The 21,696-nt window shown below is 44.2% G+C and overlaps 1 long non-coding RNA gene across 2 annotated transcripts in view; it reads left to right on the top strand.

The window, feature by feature from the left end:
* LOC104981415 overlaps window positions 1–21,696 on the top strand; it is a 235,570-nt gene that overhangs the window by 72,726 nt on the left and 141,148 nt on the right. Inside the window, exon 2 of one of the 2 annotated variants that reach the window (XR_824372.1) lies at window positions 9,888–10,001. This is a non-coding gene — a long non-coding RNA (uncharacterized LOC104981415). Of the gene's footprint in view, window positions 1–9,884; window positions 10,002–21,696 lie in introns of both variants that reach the window. The other variant, XR_824371.1, reaches the window with a different exon arrangement.

Below are 21,696 nucleotides of genomic sequence, written 5' to 3'. Positions count from 1 at the left end.
TATTTATGTGTGTATGTATGTGTATATATACATGTGTATGTGTATGTATATATATATATATATGAAAATGGAAAAAAAATGAAAGTGTTTGTTGCTCAGTCATGTCTGACTCTTTGCGACCCCATGGACTATAGCTCACCAGGCTCCTCTGTCCATGGGATTTTCCAGGCAAGAATACTGGAGTGGGTTTCTGCTTTCTCCAGGGGATCTTCCTGACCCAGGATTCGAACCCACGTCTCCTGCATTACAGGCGGATTTTTTACCATTGAGCTACCAGGGAAGCCCATATCCATATGCATAACTGAATTACTTTGCTGTACAGCAGAAATTAACCTAACATTGGAAATCAACTATATACTTCAATAAAATAAATTTAAAATTTAAATTAAAAAGGAACCTGAGATCAGCCGTTCTTCAAAAAGGGAGCAATTTTGTAATGCCTCTCTACCTGTCAGTCCCTTTTGCTAGTCCCCATTGCTTTGGGTTTTCTTGTCCCATCCTTGCCCCAGCCACTCGCAAAGTAGAACTAAAAGCCCAACAGGAATCACCAGTGCCATGACCCTCATGAAACCAGCTCACCAAACAGAAATCAAGAACTCAGAAAAATTTTTCCACCGCTTGGAGGAAAGAGGTTACTGTCACTGCTGCAAAATCTTTTCCCAAAAAGCTCAAGTCATTTGCCTGTCAGAATCTAATTCATCTCCATACTTTGGAAGAGTTTTGTACTGTTCCCCCGTGCCCCCAATCCTTCCCCACACACGCACAATATGCATAAGGAAGCACTGAGGACCAAAGAGCGCTTTGGCTTGTCCAGGGTTAAAAAACAACATCGCGCTGAATCACAAGACAAAGACCTTAGCTTCTCAGTTCAGGGACTCTGGCAGTATGTATCACTTTTCAAGTTTATGCTTGAGATGGTAGAGGAATTCAGTGGCTGCTCTGGGGTGGTTGGTGGGATCCTTGATGTGGACTGTGCTAAGAAGCTCACAATCAAAAGGAAAAGTTGTTTCAATATGATGCACTTAGTTGGTTTCAGGAGCCAATTTCCTGGTAGAGAGAATCAACTGTTCGGTCCACTTGAGACACCTAGAGTAATTTTGAGCTTTCTTTGCACATGAAGTGTTAACAAAGTAGGACCAGTGGACATTAGGGTAGATGATGCTAAAAGTGTTGAAACTTCTCAAAATATTCATTTCTTTTCACTTCCTGCAAATCTGAGAAATGATCTGAAATGACAGCTCAAGTCTGCAGCATGGCAACCTTAACGAAGACCTCTCCTTTTTGTGTTAGGACTAGTCATTTTGGACATGCAAGATCACTCCATCTTATACCAGTGAATTTCAGTTGTATGGATAATCAGTCAGAATCATTCAAGTCCAGAGCAATCTTTTTTCTAATGTCAGATTTTACAAGGCTAGTCTACACTGTTGCCTCAATTTCTGATTTCCTTTCATTCTTCTTGATGGAGTCTTAAAATACTGCATCGCAGCTAATAACACAAATGATCTCACTGCAGAAAGAAAATTATCTATCCTAGATCATAGAATTTAAAAATAGGTATGACTCTGGGGATGTTTAAATACGGTGATAAAATGTGGATTAAAGTTCACCAGTATCCCATGTCACAGTCATTACTTTTTGTTTCCAAGTAATTTCATTTGTAGACCTATCTGGAAGAAACTCTAAAATTTTTTGACATCTCTGCTATCGTGATGTATGATGGTGGCAGCTTTGCTTGGCATCTCTACTCTTAGTTGATGTGCTGTGATCAATGTTGAGTTTGTTCTTTTTATTTAACTCAAATAATATAACTTCCCAACTTCCAGAAAAACTATTTCCTCATTGGTTGTTCAGTTCCTAACTTAATGTTTTGAATGATGGTGTTAGCTAAGTTGTGCCTAGGCATTCAAGAATGGTTGGGCAATTTATAAACTTGTAGGACCGTGTTTGTGTTAAACAGTAGAGAAAGAGAGAACTTTTATCACATTAGTGCTTTTTAAAAGCATGGTTATTTTTACTACCTAAAATAAAACATACCATGCAGTATCTTCATTGTTTTAATAATAATGAGATATTGAGTTTATTTTTTTGTTTTTTTAATTTATTTTTCATTGAAGGATAATTGCTTTACAGAATTTTGCTGTTTTCTGTCAAACCTCAATAAATATTGTGATGTTTTAGTTTTTAAAAACAAAACTCCAAAAATGTTCAGTTGTGGATAAAGGAATGTTTTTCATTATCCAGTTGGCCTCTGTATTATGAATACATTGAACAGTGATCCCACCCTCAGCCTTGTTGGAATAGAATTTATCACACCAGTAGGCATTATTTTCACTCCTGGTTTGAAGTTAATATGGTGCATTCCATTCTGATGAACACATTGGGACAACTGGAGAGAAGGGAGGTGGTTGGTACTGGACCAGGGAAATAAGCTGGGAATTACAAAGTGACAGATGTGACCTTTCTAGTGATATGATGAACCATGATGAAATACCAGGATGTGTACAGGATGACAATTAAAGAGTTAGGAGATGGTCACTGCAAGACTGATTTCCTCCTTTCTTGGAAACACAACCAATAGGGACACTCTACCCTCTCAAGCAGGCCTCGACTTATTCAGGAATATTCAAGAAGAATATGTCAGTGGACAGATATTTTGCTGAATGTTTGCTCTGAACCCAGGACTGGAGGAGATATTGAACTTGTGAGAGGGGTAATAAAAGACGCAGTGAGGGTCTTTGAAGAGCTTATCACCTGGAAAGAAATGCCAGTAAATCCAGTTCAGTTATTACAGAAGCTTGGTGGGTAGAGCTGTTTGTTGGGCACTGTACAACATGTCAGAGGTCAGACAAAGATAAAGACATGGTTCCCACCCCTGATACACTCATTGTCTTAGGTAAGGCTATGAACTCGCAAATAACAATAGAAGGTGGTATTGGCAGCATGCCGTGGTGGCAGAAGGAAGGCATTGCTACTTCTTAGAGCCTGCAAATGCTTACTGAAGGGACGATATCCGATCTGGATCTTTTCTTTTTAAATATTTTTATTTATCTGGCTGTTCTGGGCCCTAGTTGTGGCATGCAGAGCCTTAGCTGTGGCCTGTGGGATATAGTTCCCTGACCAGGGATTGAACCAGGGCCTCCTGCATTGGGAGCTCAGTCTTAGCTGTTAGACCACCAGGGAGGACCCTCCAATCTGGATCTCGACTGAAGTAATATTTGTTTAGCACCCGGTAAAATTCCATACTCTTGCTTGTGCTGGGGATCAAAGAAGGATAGGATGGTGTCTATCTTTGAGGAGTTCATGGTCTGTATTAGTAGATGAACAAGTTATGAACCACCACTCACCCCAACACATGGAATAGAGTAGGGTGTAAGTATAAAACAGGTGTAGACAGTTACTAAGAGGACCAGAGGAGGTACTTATATCCTTTCAGAGAGAGTCCAAAAAGGTGGCCTTGCTGAGCTGTTACTCAATGGATGAGCGTTGTGGATAGACTGAGATGGGATACAGAGAAGGGAAGAACTAATTCTGCCTGGAAGAGGGTCAAAATTGGTCATGACTTTGTGGAAGAGATGGCATAGGTCTGAACATTGAAAGTCACGTGGGATTTTCCCAGGCAAGGATAGTGAGGTGAGAGCAGAAGAGAATCCCTAGAAAATGAGGCGGCATGAATTGAGACCTGGGGTGTGAAAGGGCATGGTAAGTCTCGAGGAACAAGGTCGAGTTTGTTTTGGTTGGAACACATGGGGCATGGAAGGAGTGGGGGAATCCCGGTCAGGAAAGCAGCCTGGAACCAGAACGTGAAAGCCAGGCTAAAGACTCTCTTGTTTGTTTGCTTGTTTCTGAAAGGCAGTGCAGAGCGATGATAATTGGAGGTTTTGAAAAATAATTTGGGCAGGAGAGAGGGCTTCCCTTGTGGCTCAGCTGGTAAAGAATCTGTCTGCAATGCAGGAGACCTGGGTTCGATCCCTGGGTTGGGAAGATCTCCTGGTGAAGGGAAAGGTTACCCACTCCAGTATTCTGGCCTGGAGAATTCCATGGACTGTATAGGGGAGTAGAGGGGGAAGGGATTGGAGGAGAAAGGTTAAAACAGTGATTCTCATCACTGATGAGCAATGTATCAGAATAACCTGGAAACTTTTGCAGGAGACTCAAGCCTAGCTTTTCCCTTAGTCTTCTGTCTTTTCCTTCAACTAAAATTTCAGATACTGTATGGGCTGATGGAAACGTTAATAGGGGTATTTTGAAAAGCTTGCTGGGTGATGTTGATACATTCTTCCCTCCACTATTGCATAATCTAGTCAAGAGAGGCTCCAGGAAGGCTGAGACACTGGAGATGAGAAAGGATGTTGTGAGATGCATGAGAGTTGGAATTAATGCGATGGATAGGAGGAGGCTGTGATGGAGACGAAACATGACAAATACTTACGTATAAGCAACCGAGAAACTATGAACTGAAATGAGCCCATGAAGAGAAGCAAGGTCTTTGAAAAGATTATGGATTCTACTTGAAACATGTAGAGTTTGAAGTCACTGGAGGCAGTTGGTAACGTAGGCTGGAGTTTGTGTGCTTAGTTGCTCTGTCATGTCTGACTCTGTTCAACCCCTTGGACTGCAGCCTGCCAGGCTCCTCTGTCCATGGGGATTCTCCAGGCAAGAATACTAGAGTGGGTTGCCATGCCCTCCTGCAAGGATTTTCCCAACTCAGGGATTGAACCCAGGTCTCCTACATTGCAAGTGGATTCTTTACCATCTGAGCCACCAGGGAAGCCCAAGCTAGAGTTTAGGAGAATTTAGACTACAGACACCCAAGTCAATCATATGGCAACAGAAAACACCACATTGGTGTTTTTCAAAAGGCAACAGAAAACCAGAAACAAGGGAGATTTGTGTTGGCTGGAGCAGGCAGATACATCTCTGTGAAAAAAATGGACTTTCAGTTGCATCTCAAAGCATTAATAGAAAATTCAATTTCGAGCGATGAGGAGATTAAAAATGGAGGTTACTTGCAAAAAGAGTATGGGGTAAGAAAGAAAAATGCTGTTTCGAGAGGGCAGGACAGTAATATAAATGACTTAATAATAAAACGTAATATACTCTCATTTATTTTTCACTCCTAGAAGGAGCCATTATTATTCACAGTTTACAGATGAAGGAATAGGTTCAGAGAGGTTAAACAAATGACCCACATGAGGACAAATGAAACAGTGGCTCCTTTAAATCTAGACTCTTGTTTTGATCCATGAGATCGTACGTCCAGTTATCATTCTTATATGTTGTTAAATACCTCCCGGCTAATGTGTAGCCTGAAAAGACAGTAGGCTCACAAAAAACATGTATTGAATTGTTGAAATGTGTCCATTCTTTTGTATATCAGTTTAGTTATTTGCTATCTACTCTTAAGGCTAAATGGCTTCCCAGGTGGCACACTGGTAAAGAATCCACATGCCAATGCAGGAGACGCAAGAGATGTGGATTTATCTCTGTGGTGGGAAGATCCCCTGGAGGAGGAAATGGCAACCCACTGCAGTATTCTTGCCTGGGAAATCCATGGACAGAGGAGCCTGGCTGGCTACAGTCTATGGTGTTGAAAAGAGTCCAGCACTACTGGGCAAACACACACACAAAGACTACACATGATATATAACTTTATAGGACTGGAAAGTATCTTAATAATTTTCCAGTCTAACCAGCTCACTTTATAGAGGAGGAAATTCAGTCTCAAGAAAGGAAGTGTCATACCTAAAATCTCACATCCAGTTATTAGCAGAGCTGGGCCAGTAACCTTGACCAAATCTTCCACCAAAGCTTTTCTCTCATAACATTCAATCCAAGGGAACCATGACAGTCATCCCTCTTCTGAGCTCTCCAATACTTGATGAAAATGAAAAATGTGGCTAGGACATGAGGTGATTTGATAGCTAAGAACTTTGTCTTTTTAATCATCCAGTGAAATCATTGGATTTAGTGGCATGGGTCAGAGGAGCCTGACAGGGAACTCAAGACACAGGAGGTAGTGAATATTTCATCTGAAAAAAAGAATAAATGTAACAGCAACAAATCAAGAGGCTCAGGGAGGTAGTGAGTTTTTTCACATGTCTTCATGAAAAGCTATGGAGCCACCTGTGTTTTGCTGTCTTTTAAATGGAAAACCTGGTCTCACTTACCTGGGACAGATGAGAAGAAATGCCATCCCAGGCTAGAGGACTGATGAGGGAGTCATGTAGTGGTGATGGGAAAGAGTCCAGGGCTGGGGTCCAGGGCCCCCGGGGATGCTCAGCAGCTGTGTGATCTTGGGGAACTCCTGTTGCTTTGCTCTGTCAGGTTTCTTATCTGTGTATTGGGGTTAGATCAGATCTGTCTAGCTTTTGTCCATCACTGGCCCTTTCAGCTAAACCTCTACCCACAGTCAATGAGTCTCCTTACCAGCGAGTGGGGTGGGGCAGTGACCTGGGGTGGCTCTGCATTGCCATGGATGTGGGCTCCTAAGGGTGAGCAGAGCCCCTGGGGCTGCAGGACCATTGAGTGGCAGCCTCTGTGCTCAGTCAGCACCTTATGGGTCCAGTTGGCTCCTCTGCTCCCTTCTGCTTGAGTTGCTGCTGTTCAGCGGAAACCCCACCTCAACCTATCGGCAGTGGGAACCTGATCCCTAGCAGCCTGTCCTCGGGAATCAACTCTGCTCTGGCCCTCTGCACTTTACCTACATTCTAGATAAGGACCTAGACATTACTAGATCTCACTCTTTAAAAAAGATTTTTTTTTTTTTTTGGCCACATGGTGTGGCACACAGGATCTTGGCTCCCCTACCAGGGATAAAACCTGCACCCCCTGCAGTGGAAGCTTGGAGTCTTAACCACTGGTCCTCCAGGGAGGTCCCTAGATTTCACTCTTTATCTATGCATCTCATCCTGCCCCTTGAGTTCTACCCCTTTGGTTTTCTTTTATGGCTCAGTTTTTTTCTTAAAAAATTTTTATTTTTTAATTAACCTACAGTGAAACTGACTTGCTTGTACAGTTTAATGCATTTTAACACATGTATACATTCATGTAATCATCACCCAAAGCAGGACAGAGTAGTTATATCAACTGCAGAAAATTGTTTTGTGCTGTTTCCTTTGTAGTCATCCCCTCCGCTCCCCCCAGCCCCTGGCAGTGCTGAGATGTTGAACATGTCTTACAAATGGAATCACGCTAATGGAACTTTTTCTTGAGAATGGTTTCTTTCACTCCATGTGATACCTTTTAGGTTCATCCATATTGTTGTAGGGCTTCCCAGGTGGCACGTGTGGTAAAGAACCTGCTTGCCAATGCAGGAGACATAAGAAATGTGGTTTGAACCTTGGGTTGGGAAGATCCCCTGGAGAAGGGAATGGCAACCCACTCCAGTATTCTTGCCTGGAGAATCCCATGGACAGAGGACCCTGGTGGGCTACAGTCCACGGGGCTGCAAAGAGTCGGACACGACTGAAAGCGACTTAGCATGCATAGCACACGTGTTGTTGTATATATCAATAACTTGTCCTTTTAAAATTGCTGAGTGGTTTTGCACTGTATGGATATACCACATTTGGTTTATCCGTTCACTGGGGGAAGGACATTCGGATGGCTCCCAGTTTGGGGTGGCTGTAAATAGAGCTTCTATAAATTTCCACGTACAGGTGTTTATGAAAACGTAGGTTTTCTCTTCTCTAGGGAAAATGCTGAGAAGTTTGCAGTGCTGGGTTGACCCCCTTCATTTTGATCATTTCCCACTTTTGAACTACGTTTACCCCTCCCCTTGGATTTCTGATACTGGACTCTCTCTGAATCCTTTCCTCTTCCTCAGATGAACAGGTCCATCAACTAATACATTTCTGGCTCCATCTCTTCCCTCCCCGGCTCTCCTCTTTCTGGCTAGGATCTCCCAGCACACCATAAAGCTGGAGCCCATTTTGATTAGTCTAACATCTTTTTCGGCTCTGAATTTGCGGAGATTTGGATTATTGCACCAGTTTTGAGGTGCCCTCTGCTGGCTGATTTACAAAGCTGGCTTTATGCCTGAGCCAGGGGAGAAATCGTAGGTGCAATGGGAGAAAGAAAAATTATCAGGAAGGGATGTTGTTGCGGCGAACTAACATTGTCGTGACAGCCTGATGGGGACTCTTCCTGTATTTGATGCTACACATATAAAGAAACGCTGCAATATTTTTGTGGTACCCTACAATATTGTGCTTGTCTTCTCAATTGTGGGCAAAGATGGGCTGTCTGGAAAGCTGGACTCAGCCTGGAGCCTGTTACCCAGATTGCTGTTTTGTGAAGACATCCGCATACAAATGACTCAGATCCAAACATTCAGAAATGCTCTTGGAGGGCCATCTGGTTCTTGCTGGTTCTAAAAGCCTCATTCAGCCTGGTAGATGGATCCAGTACAAAAGATAGTGAGGGCTCTTCACTGAGGTTTAAATAGGTTCCACTGACCAAGAAGAGAAGCTGCCTTTTAAAAACAGCTGATACTGATGCTCTGAGAGCCAGTGGATGATGCCTCTCGTAGGTCAGAGCCTCTCATAGGTCAGCGGGAGTTTGATAAATATTTAATTGACAATCATGCGCTTGCACGGAGGCTTTGAAACGCACACTCACACACAGAAATGCAATTTTGTATCACCACGGAACATGTGTTAATTTGTTTGGGTGTCTGAAACAGGCTGGGAAGGCGGCTGACCCAGCCTGTCAGGCAGTGAGGTCTGTCTGAGCCTCGGAATCATCATTGTGATGTGTCATATTTAATTCGTGAAGACAGCGCTGTCTGAATGGTGGTGCTGATGGGTGTGCCATTTACACTCGCTGGCTGCTGGCCTTTCCAATCAAAGGTATGGCTGCGCGTTCTGTGGCCAAAGGGACAGGGAGTGTCTCCTTCCTGGGAGGCTGACCGGCTGGGGAAGGGAGGGAATCCTGTGCTGTCAGCCTCAGCTCTGGGCTCTGACCAAGTCCAAACAGAGACTGGGCATCTAGGGAGAAGGACGCTTGGTACTAGGGAACAAGAATCTGAGACAGCCACCTCAGCAATCAAAATGCAGGACGTGGTGCTCGTTTCTCGAGTAACCTTTTGTTTCTCTGAGGTTTATCTTTCTCATCTGACAGTGGGACGAGGAGAGGTGCTCATCCTTCCTTTAGTTTATGCAGACAAAAACCCACTATATCCTGGGTTGTGTGTGTGTGTGCTCAGTCGTGTCTGACTCTTTGTGACCCCATGAACTGTAGCCTGCCAGGCTCCTCTGTCCATGGGATGTCCCAGGCAAGAATGCTGGAATGGGTTGCCGTTTCCTCCTCCAGGGGATCTTCCTGACCCAGAGATGGAACCTACATCTCCTGCATCTCCTACATTGACAGGCAGATTCTTTACCACTGAGCCATCTGGAAAGGTGTATCCTGGATGGTAACAGTGCAATTCATACTTAATGCATTCTCACTCATGAGGACTCCCCTGGTGGCTCAGACAGTAAAGAATCTGCCTGCAATGTGGAAGACCTGGGTTCAATCCCTGTTCAATACACTCGTGTTTCTTGCTTGGAGAATCACATGGACAGAGGAGCCTGGCAGGCTACAGTCCATGGGGTTGCAAAGAGTCGGGCACGACTGAGCGACTTTCACTTTTCACTCATGAGGATATCAAGTTGTTGGAGGCGGGGGTCACATCTTATTTCTCTATGTCCCCATCTCAGCACAGCAGTCAGCCCAAACAAGAGATGAAAGGGAGCTTAGTAACCACTGTGGATAGAGGTGTGGCTTTTCTAGGGCACCTGTGAAGTTGCATGAAGTTTATAAATGTTGACTCTTCAGGGAAGCCATTTCAGCTTTGCCTCGGGTAATTTGTCTTTCTTTTTTTCCCATCTCTACACCAGTAGAGATGCTGGTGTCCCACATCCTGTTGGTCTCGTCTCTCCGGGACTGTGGCCCTCCAGGAGAAATTCCCTTCTGAAGGAGAAGCAACAGCCTAGAGGACCTCTTAGAAAGGACCGGTAAGTCCTTACCAGCAAGCTTCTAAAATAAAAGAACTAGAGATCTCCTCAGGACCTGTTGTCCCCATCTGAGGACACAAAAACCTCTTAACACTCAAAAGCAAAAGTTAATGATTTGGAACTTTTTAGTTTGTCTTACTATGTCTCTTCTGTGGTGATGACACTTGAAATGATTTCTGACTGTTAATGGAAAAATTTCACATGGTTGGTTTTATAAACCTCTGGTGAGGCTTACTGTCTGCAAGGAAGACTTGGCAGGACTCTGCAGCAGACCATGGACTATCCCCCCTCCCCCTCAGTGTTCAGCACTTTCAGAGAGTCTTAACCTTCTTTTTCTTAAATTAATTTTTATTGGGGTAGAGTTGCTTTACAATGTGTGTTAGTTTCTATGTTCAACCGAATGAGTCAGCCATACATTTACATATATCCCCTCCTGTTTGCAGTTCCTTTCCATTTAGGTCACCACAGTGCATTAAGTAGAGTTCCCTGTGCCATGCAGTATCTCCTTATTAGTTATCTGTTTTATACATAATATCAATCATGGATTTGTGTCAATCCTAATCTCCCAATTCCTCCCACTACCCCCTTCTCTTTTCTGCTTGGTATCAATATATTTGTTCTCTACATCTGTCTCTCTCTTTCTGCTTTGCAAATAAGATCGTTTATACCATTTTTCTAGATTTCATATATATGTGTTAAGTATATGTGTGTGTGTGTGTGTGTGTGTGTTTTCTCTTTCTGACTTCATTTTGTATGACACTCTCCAGGTCCATCCATGTCTCTACAAGTGACCCATTTTCATTCCTTTTTATGGCTGAGAAATATTCCTTTGTATGTATGTACCACATCTTCTTTATCCAGTCCTATGTTGATGGACACTTAGGTTGCTTCCATGTCCTGGCTATGGTAGATATCCAGTTCTACTGTGAGTATTGGGGTGCATGTATCTTTTAAATTATGGCTTTCCCAGGGCATATGTCCCGGTGTGGGATTGCTGGGTTATATGGTAGGTCTATTTTTAATTTTTAAAGAAATCTCCATACTGTTTCCATAGCGGTTGGAGTCTTAACATTCTTTTGAGTGGTTTCTCTTGGGCCCTCTCCTAGCCTGACCTCTTGCAGTGTGGCTGGGGCACCAGAGGCTTAAATTGCCTCCTGGTGAGTTTGCTCTTGATAGTGATTGCAGTGCTTGTATTTTTTTTTTAATTTTGGTAAGATACATATAGTATAAAAATCATCATCATAACCATTTTTGTGTTCGGCTCATTGGCATCAAGTACAGTCACATTGCCTTGTTATCATCAGCTCAGTCCATCCACAGAACTCTTTTCATCTCACTGAAATGAAACTCTGCTCCTATGGATCAAGTACCACCCCTCCCTCCCTCTCCTGCCCTTGGAACCACCATTCTGCTTTCTGTCTCTAAATGACAGGTACTCCAAGTGCTTCATAGAACTGGAATCAGACAGTGTTTGGTTTTTTTTTTGGAGGCTGGCTTCTGTCCCTTAGCACGCCGTCCTCAAAAGTTCATCCACACTGCAGCGTGTATCAGAACTTCCTTCTCTCTGGAGGTTGAGTAGTACTGCATTGTATGTATATATCACATTTTATTCATCTGTTCATCTGCAGATGGACACTTGGTTCACCTTCACCTTTTGGCTGTCTTGAAACACTCTACTATAAGCGTGGATGTACAAGCATCTCTTCAGGACCCTGCTTTCAGCTCTCCTGGGCATGTACCCAGAGTGAGACTGTGAAATCAAACGGAAATCCTATTTTTAAGTGTTGGTGAAGGCGCCCCCACACGTCTCCCACACTGGCTTGGGTCTGCATTCCACCAACGGTGTGCAAGAGTTCTGCTTTCTCCACATCTTTTTTAACACTTAAGCTTTCTGATGTTTTGATAGTAGCCACTCTGAAGGGTGTGAGCTAGTAGTTCCCTGTGGTTTTGATTTGCATTTCCCTGACAGTTAGTGATGTTGAGCATCTTTTCCTGTGCTTATCGGCCATTTGTGGGCCATTTTTGGAGAAATGCCTATTCAATCCCATTGCCCTTTTCTGAATCGAGTTCTTTGTTTTGTGATTGAGCTGTTGAAGTTCTCGATATCTTCTGGATTCCTTATCAGATACGTGATTTGTAAATATTTTCCTCCGTTCAGTGGGTTGCCTCTTCACTCTGTTTATCGTGTCATTTAATGCATAGAAGTATTACATTTTGATGGAGTCCGATTAATTTGTTTTCTTTTTCTGTTTGGCTTTTTGTATTATATCCAAGAAGTAATTGCCAAGTCCTGTATTGAAACCTTCCTCCTATATTTTCTTCTAAGAGTTTGATAGTTTTCAGTCTTATATTTAGGTCTTTGATATACTTTCTGTAGTGCTCGTTTTCACCTCTTCCTGTACAGTGAATTTCTTAAGCACAGAGACTGTGGTTGTTCATTTTTATATTCTTAGTGCTTAGGGTGTACTTGACACATGATAGGTGCTCAGTAAATTATAGCTGAATGAAGCAACTTTATCAGATATGATGAGACTAAATTAAGGCCTATGTTTATAGTGATTTGCCATTTTCATAATAATAACAATTATAACAGACTGTCTTGGAGACCCATAAAGAAATCTCTGAAATAAAAATGTTAAACCGGTTTCGAGGGCTTTTTGGTATTGTATTTATTTAGTTTTCCTTGAGGATGTCGAATAGTATGCTTGAATATTTGTCACACTAATTGTGTTCTCATCACACTTGACCTCTAGTTCCTTTCTCATGAGCTCTGTACATGGTGAGCTCCATCACGATGAAACAATTAGGCAAGCTGTTCTACCATCCTTGGTGCAGTGGTAAAGAACCTGCCTGCCAATGCAGGAACCACAGGAGACGTGAGTTCAATCCTTGGGTCAGGAAGATCTCCTGGAAGAGGAAATGACAACCTCTTCTAGTATTCTCACCTGGAGAATCCCATGTTTAGAGGAGCCTGGCTGGCTACAGTCCATAGGGTCGAAAAGAGTCAGACATGACTGAGTGACTGAGCACACATGTTCTGCCATCCTCGTGGGTCCCTAAAACCCTGCGTCAGGCAGTGAAGGAGGTGGGCACTGGGGTGCTAACTGGCCTCCGGAAACTTATTCCCACACCCCTGTTTCTCCCTTAGTTTTCTCATTTATAAAATGAGAGCTTGTGTAAGATTCCTCCTGGTTTTATTTATTTATTTGGCTCTTGAGTCTTGGTGATAGCATGTGAAATCTTCTCTGCATCATGCGGGGTCTTTCATTGCGGCCTACAGGCTCTCTAGTTGTGGCAGGGACTCTCTAGTTGTGGCAGTGACTCTCTAGCTGTGGCAAGGGCTCTCTAGCTGTGGCGTGTGGGCTCAGTAGTTGTGGTGTGAGGGCTTAGTTGACCTATGGCCTGTGGATCCCTGGTTGGGGTTGGAATGTGGGAGTGAACCCACATCCCCTGCATTGCAAGGAGTATTCTTAACCACCACTCCTTCTAGTCCTAACATGATGATGAAAGTTTAGGTATTGGCAGTGTGTGATGCGTGTTGAGTTGCTTCAGTCGTGTTCAACTCTTTGTGACCCTATGAGCTGTAACCTGCCAGGCTTCCCTCTCCGTGGGATTCTCCAGGTGAGAATACTGAAATGGATTGCCGTGCCCTCCTCCAGGGGATCTTCCTGACACACGGATCAAACCCACATCTCCTACCTTGGCAGGTGAGTTCTTTACCACTAGTGCCACCTGGGAAGCCCAGGTACTGGCGGCAGAACATTTCAAAAAAGAGTCGAAATTCAGCCACTTCTGGGAAGAAATAAAGACAAGATTCACCACCATCCAGCCTCTTCCTGAACACCTTCTTGCCCAAGAAATGACCTGAGGGTCAGGTAGAGAGAGTCACTGTGCCACCTTTGCAGTTAGGTTCCTGCTTGTGCCACATGTGTAGGCAACAGGGGCAGAGGATGAGTTGAAAACAAAATTCCTATTATAGTTGTGTGGTCTGAATCAAGGACATCATCTCTGCAACTCAGTATTCCAGAGCCAGTTGTCTCATGTTTATATCTGTGTGTGACACAGCCAGCTTAAAAGATATGAGAGCTCCTATTTATACCACTGGCTAAAACTATGAATGCCATGCTACGTCCAAAATGCCATACATCCTACATGTTTCCTGGGCCAGTTTCCACCGAGTGAGGGGCAGTTACAACTACAGCCTCTTTGGTGAATATCCTGCAGGAGGTGGGCTGTGTCGCACTAAAATCTGACTCCGAGGCTGCCTCTGCCAAGGCCATCATTGGACCTGTCTGAATCTGGATATTGGGTCATCTTCATGGTGCCAATCAAACAGCAAGGCCTAGCGAGGGCATTGGGGAGATCGGGTTCTTGCCTCCACTATTTCCATCTGAACACTTTGAAAAAGTGACTTACCCTCACTAGGAATGGGTTTCCACAAGTGTGAAAAAGTAGAGAAATATTCTCTGCTGTTTTATATAGAGAATTGGGTTGTTGAAAAAAGGATGAAACTGGCTTTTACTGAGCACGTTCTAGGTGCTGGGTCCTGTGCTGTGTGTTTATACAAATGATTCTGTTTACTGCTCAAATGGCTCCAGGAAGGAGCCACTGTTAGACTCCTCTTGCTGCTGCTAAGCTGCTAAGTCGCTTTAGTTGTGTCCGACTCTGTGCAACCCCAGAGACGCAGCCCACCAGGCTCTCCCGTCCCTGGGATTCTCCAGGCAAGAACACTGGAGTGGGTTGCCATTCCTTCTCCAATGCATGAAAGTGAAAAGTCAAAGTGGAGTCACTCAGTCGTGTCCGACTCCTAGTGACCCCATGGACCGCAGCCTACCAGGCTCCTCCGTCCATAGGATTTTCCAGGCAAGAGTACTGGAATGGGGTGCCATTGCCTTCTCTGAGACTCCTCGTAGGATGGCGAAATTGATGTGAGAGATGAAGTGCTTAGTCAGAGCCATACAGCTTATGCACAGCAGAATCAGGACTGCAGTGCACGTCTGCTAGGTCTGAAGCCAGTGCCTTCCCCACATCGTTAAACCTGGATATAGAGTAAAGTGGGTGCATTTTTCACTGATGGGGGGCCCCCTCGCTCCCTCCTTCCTCTGCTCACAGTGCTGATTAGCTTTCCTTAGGGCTCCTGAGAAGGGGAGCTCTCAACCTTTGAGTCTTATGGCTTTTACTTTTGCTGAAGAGCAGAGTCCAGTTATTTTCCCCAGAAACCATATTTTCAAGAGAAAGAAGTAACTTTTGGTTACATTTGGGGAGGTAGGTGGGACGAAGTGTTAGTTGCTCCGTTGCATCCGACTCTTTATGACCCCGTGGGCTGTAGCCTGTCAGAATCCTCTATCCGTGGCATTCTCCAGACAAGAATACTGGAGTGGGTAGCCATTCCCTTCTCCAGGGGATCTTCCTGACCTAGAGCTTGAAACCCAGTCTCCTGCATTGCAGGCAGAAATTCTTTACTGTCTGAGCCACCCGGGGTGGGACAAAAAACAATCACGGTGCAAAGATCCAAGCACAAGTGAGGTTCATCTACCCGTGCTCTGGCCTTGCAGTCCTTTCTTTCCTCTCTCTTCATTTTTCTAAACATACTCTTCAAAACTTTGTCCTCCTTGAGGCCCCTGGTGGGTGTGATGGTGTCCAGATTTCCGCGCCGGGGCCTGGGTTCACAAAAGGCCAAGTTGACGTCCATTCTGCATCTGGCTTTTTTTGATGCCAGAGGAGCGCTGGGGTCTCCTGAGGAGCCAGGAGAGATTTGCCTCCTGCAGAGGTTTGGATAAGCCCCAGCTAATCTCCATGGCTTCTTAAGGGCACACCTGCTTGTCTGCCAGCCAGCAGCCTCCTGGCTCATTTCCCGTGGGACGGCTGGGGTCAGAGGGCCTCCAGAAAGCCTTTCATCCCCCACTGCCCGGCCAGGCCCCCCTCAGCAGCACCTGGGTTCCACACAGAAGACTTCCTTTGAGGGGAGATCGAGACGTCCCTCCCCAAATGGGGTCCGGTGCCCTTTCCCTTCCTTCTGAGGCGGCTTGCCTGTTCCTTCTTCCTGAGAAAACGTTTAATTCAAGCTTTATCATGCATGGCTCCAAGTTTATCCCACTAGGGCTAAGCTGCTCTGAATTAGTTTCTGGGCTGCTGAGCTATGAACACATAGTAGGTGCTCAGTAAATAAAGATGATGTCTGATTACGATCCTCTTGGGCATCCAGGAAAGCCCTGTCAGCTTTCCCTGTGGTTTGCACAGAACGTAAATAATAACACTGATAATATTAAAATGGCAGAGAATTTGAAAGTCGTTTCTGTTTAGCTGTGGAAGTTAGAGATTGGAGGCTCTCTCCTCCCTCTTTTCCCAAATCACATTTCCTTCTTAAATATCTTTAGGAGTAGTTAGTAGTGAAACTAATTCTTCTTCTGCGAGCACTGTGCTTAGGATGTGTGGTGAGAGGTTGCTCTTTGACATGCGAAGCTCCCAGGGGTTGGCTGTCTTCCTCCTCTCCTTCCGTCCCTCCTTCCTTCTCTCTCTCCAGCCTTTATTCCTTCCTTCTTTCTTTCTCCTTTTCTTTTCCCCTCCCCTCTCTCCCTCTCTTTCCTGTACCTAAAATGAAGACAGAGCTCATTTTGGAAGAGGGTACTATATTATTAATGGTACCCTTTGAGGTTATGGCTGAAAAATCTAGTTTGAAAAGCTGGGATCCTCTCTTCCTTTGAACTCACCAATTGTTCTGTAGGCTTATCATTCCACTTGTCCCTAATTCCACTGATATTTGTTGAGCCCTTATTCTGAGACCCTGGATGGAATAACATGGGATGGCTCCAGCCCCATGGAGACCAGTTTAACTGGAAAGATGAGCCATTGGAATTACATGATCAAATTATATGTGAATTGATCGCCAATTGGAGTTTTAAGGAAGGGAGGGGGGATGAGCAAAGATTTATTACTCTGATGCCAAGCATGATCTCCCGAGCTCATATATATTTCAGTTATCTTCCCCAAACCATGCAAGATAAGCAGTGTTACTCCCACGTTATAGTTGAGGAAGTGGAAGCCCAAAGACATTGACTAGTTTGGTAGACTGTTTGCAGAATTAAGACTATAATTCAGGGGATACAACTTTGCCTAGAAATCAAGCTGTAATTCGAACCCGGCACTGGATCCGAACAACCGTCGCATTCTCTCCTATTCGTCTACCCAGAAAAGCAGCTGTGAGAGAGGCAGAGACTTCTGTGTAGGCAGCCGCTTTAGAAAGTGAGTACTCCAAAGTGATTTTTTTAAAGGGGAATGCATGTAAAGATAATTTACCAGCTAATTGCTAATGTTCCCTTTCAGTCTGGGTTGTGTACACAACAGGGTACGTGGTGACTTTAAACCATAGGTTTTAATTATTTTAGCTGGAGTGCTGCACGTCTGCCTCTGCTGGTGGCGTTCCCATCAAGGTGCTCCCCGCTCCCTGAAATGCTTTGGCATTGTCTCTCTTCTGATAATGTGTACACAAAAGGATGCTCCCCACCTCCCTTTTCCCCAGCGGAGTACACAAACAGCAAGCAGACAGACACTGTCTAAGCGACTGCAACGCAGGGCCCATAATATTGTGGCAGAAAGTGGAAAATTAAACAGCCAGTGCTGGGTGCAAGATAATAGCATAATAGGGTAAGTGTGAGAGAATTAGGAGGCAGTAAATGGCCTTGGAGATGTCGAGATTCTGGGAAAGTAGGGCAGGATAAAAGCAGAGACACCATCTGTGGGAGCCAGGCAGTTGTGAGAGACTCTGAATGACACAGTGTGCGGATCTGTTACACAACACAACAAATAATAGTAAAGTAATTATGGGCCTTACAATTGACAGATAGATACTCTTTGCTTGAAATGCCAACCCTCCTGGCCATGAACACCAGTGTAGCCATGGTTATAAATGGCAAGGTTATAAACTGCCTCTTCCTCCAGCCAGTAAAAATTGCAGAAAATGAGAATCAAAACAATGGATGCCTCTTTTCCTCCCTAGATAGACTCTCCCCTGGCCCAGCAGTAGGCACCTTGCATGCCCTCACCCCATCTTTAAAAAATTTTTTTTCATTATGCCATGTGGCATGTGGGATCTTAGTTCCCCAACCAGTGACTGAACCTGTGCCCCCTGCAGAGGCAGCACAGAGTCTTAACCACTGGACCACCAGGGAGGTTCCCCTTAACCCAGCGTATTCAATCATAATAAGCAACGATGTCAATAAGCAGCCATATCAGAAGGAATTGAGGGACAAAAGAAGGAATTGAGAAGGAAACTGAGCTTTTCATTTCTAAAAGTTTGTCAGGAAGTTTAGTTTCTAGTTGGAGTGGGTATGTCTGCTGCCAGCCCTTCTGCACAGATCATCTCAGTTGGTTCTTACAATACCACTTTGAGCTTGATGGCATCATTCTGATTTTAAAGATGAAAACTGAAGTGCAGAGAAGGGAAGAGGCTTGCTCAGCTTCCCCCGGGGATGAAGCCACGGTTCTCACTCAGGTGTGCATGACCCCCAGGTTCCTGCACTTCCATTTTACCCCGTGTTCCCCGTGGGCGGGACAGCTGTGAAAGCATTACATCTGCTCATCTGAGGTCCTTTCCCAAATAGCCATTATCCACGAAAGATCCTTCAGACTTGAAAAACTTCTCGTTAAGTCTCTGGAAATCTGGAATCAACTCACCCACTGCCTCAAGTAATTGGAATGATTCTTATATATTTCAATATGAGATGAAAGAGACAAAGGAGTTAAGCCACAGAGTTTAGGAGTTTAGCAAAGCATTTGCTTCTTGGATGTATATTTATTTCAGTAAATTTTTTTTCAGCTTAATAATACATATTTCTACTCTGTTGAACTATGACTTCCAGAGTTTAGAATGATGACCCAGAAGTGTGGCAGGGACATAAATCATTAAAGAGAACCAAGGAAGAGCATAGAGGAAAGAGTACTGATTTTGAAAGTCTTAAGAATTTTGGCTGGAACCCCCAGTGCAACCCACAGGTCCTGCCTCTAGGCATATACCATCTCTGTAACCTTCAGTTCCATCAGCTGCTAGATAGGCGGGTCGTGACTCAAAAGGTCATTGTGAAAAGTCAGTGAGATAGCATGTGCATCCATTACCTGGCGCAGGGGATGTGTGCTGTGCTCGCTCAGTCAATCCTAGTTTTCTTTACAAATCGGAAAGTTAATCTTTGCTGCTGCTAAGTCACTTCAGTCATGTCCGACTCTGTGCAACCCCATAGATGGCAGCCCACCAGGCTCCGCCATCCCTGGGATTCTCCAGGCAAGAACGCTGGAGTGGATTGCCATTTCCTTCTCCAATGCATGAAAAGGAAAAGTGAAAGTGAAGTCACTCAGTCGTGTCCAACTCTTTGCAACCCCATGGACTGCAGCCCACCAAGCTCCTCTGTCCATGGGATTTTCCAGGCAAGAGTACTGGAGTGGGTGGCCATTAACACAAGTAAAATAAAATGGATATTAGTCATTTACAATTTTTCCATCTTTTGTTATTTGTGTAGCATCTGTGAAATGGGTCGAGAGGGTTGAGGAGATTCAGATCATTTACCTTGGCAAAAGGGTCCTGAGAATGTGCTCCCAATATGGAATATTTTTATGTCCAGACAATCAACTCTCTGCCTCCTACATAATTCCTGCTCCTGTCAGTGTCTCACAGTGATAGGCCACATATTGAACAACAACAACAAAGATGTTGAGGTTTGAGCAACCCACAGTAGGATTTACCAGCTTATTGCTTTAATGCAACAATCCAGTTTTCTCTAAGCAGACTCAGTCAAGGGGAGCAAATGGTAGAGTACTAGCTGAAATCTCCTTGCTTTCTACGTTTCTTCATAACCCATTAGTTTATGCCTCGACTCTCTGCCTAAATAACTCAGTCGCCTTCAGAAGTATTTGTTCTTGTTCCTGTGCATCCAGACAGGTCAAGAGCTTGCCAGTAACCCAGACATGATGAAGATCATGAAGAAGAGAATGGCTTTGAAACACGTTGTATTTGCAAGTGACTATTTAACATTGGAGCGAGGCAGACCTTGGTTTGAGTCCTAGATTTACTGCTGACAATCTTCAAGCTTTAGTTTCCTTATTAGCAACTGTATCTGGCTCACGCAATAAGTTCTCAATACATTTCAGTCATTAAAAGAAGTTTGCTTTCTGTTTATCCTACTGTTAGTAACCTCATCTGGCTACCTCCCAGTCTCTTCTGAGACTGAGATGTAGTTTATACCCATCATTCTAAAAATAATTCACACTCTCAGTGTTTACGCCTTGGATTAGCCGGATGGGCACTGCAGTCTTTGGGGCGTCTCTGTTAAAGACGACACAGTGCAGTATCCACCTTGGCTCCTGCTCTTTTTTCCTTGCCTCTCTCTCATTCTCCCCTCCCAAGGAGGGAGGGGTGTCCCAGTGACAAGGTCGATGTGGCAGATGTAGGGCTTCCATCAGGAGCCCTGCACATGGAGGACGTTTTATCTAAATTTGCAATGATTTGCTTCTTACTGCAGACACTCCTCTTTAGCATTATTGATCTCCTCTGTCTGCTGAGCCACGTCAGATGTCTTTGACCCTGCTTTGCACCACAAGCAGTGGAGAAGCTGCCCGAGACTGTCTGGCATTGGACTGAATTCAGTTCCTCTTGATGTTTGCAAAGGCCTTTTTCGTTCTGCCTTGACATGGTTTGTGTCATTGCAGGTGGGGTCCAGAGCCTGCCTCCTTTGTGTCACACCTTGCAGTATAGTAACAACTTCTTTTGGGGGTGAGGCTGTCTTTCCTGCATGAATCGGGTTGTCCCAAGTTGGCAAGCGCTCCTGAAGCTTGGATTTGTTCTCTAGGAAGTTGGTCAGGATAGTTTCTGAATAAAACTAGGAGGGGAGAAAGAAAATGTTATTTATATAAAATTATTTTTTAAGGATGTTTTTTGATGGAGGCCATTTTAAAAGCCTTTATTGAATCTGTTACAGTACTGCTTCTGTTTTATGTTTTGGTTTTTTGGCCATGAGGCACGTGGGATCTTAGTTCCCCGACCAGGGATCGAACCTGCACCGCCTGCATTGGAAGGCGAAGTCTTAACCACTGGACCACCCAGAAAGTTCTGAGAAGATATTATTTAATGAGTGCATATAAATTGAAATGGTAGCATAAGTGGGAAGTAAAGGAGAATAAAGACTAAAAGTAGGGGTGCTGTCTTCTTTCCTTCTTTTTTCTGAGAATTGAAGGTTTTCCTGAATTATTTCTAGGGCTTTAGTGAGAAGAGAAGCCAGGTGAAATTTTTTTCTTTATTTTATTTTACCCATCCAAAGACCAGCTCCAAATATTATACTCCCTCAATCTCCCTGGACCATCAGAATTCCCTGCTCCAGCTTACCACAGCTCATGAACTCAAGCCCATTATTTTTCTCTTTTATTCTGGATCCTGTGTGATAATACAAGACGCCTATTGTTTGTGCCATCTCACAGTGGCGACTTCTGGACTCTCTGAAGCCCTGAGGTCACTCAGAGAGAAAAGTAATAGTAACCCTGGGGAACTCAGAGTAGCCCTGCTCGAAATGTTTAATTTTCATAAGAGAGTGATGATAACTTAAATCAGTAGCAAATATATAGCAGAGAAATAGGCCCCTGGTCCACATAGAGAGGATCAATAAAGGTTCTGCTTGCAAGATGAAGTAAATCAGAGAGCTGGGGTAATTACTGA

The sequence above is a fragment of the Bison bison genome, unplaced genomic scaffold (assembly GCF_000754665.1).
Source record: "Bison bison bison isolate TAMUID 2011002044 unplaced genomic scaffold, Bison_UMD1.0 scf7180017864518, whole genome shotgun sequence".
NCBI lineage: Eukaryota > Metazoa > Chordata > Mammalia > Artiodactyla > Bovidae > Bison > Bison bison.
Note: the sequence above shows the minus strand (reverse complement) of the source record. Positions and strands in the feature narration are given on the sequence as shown.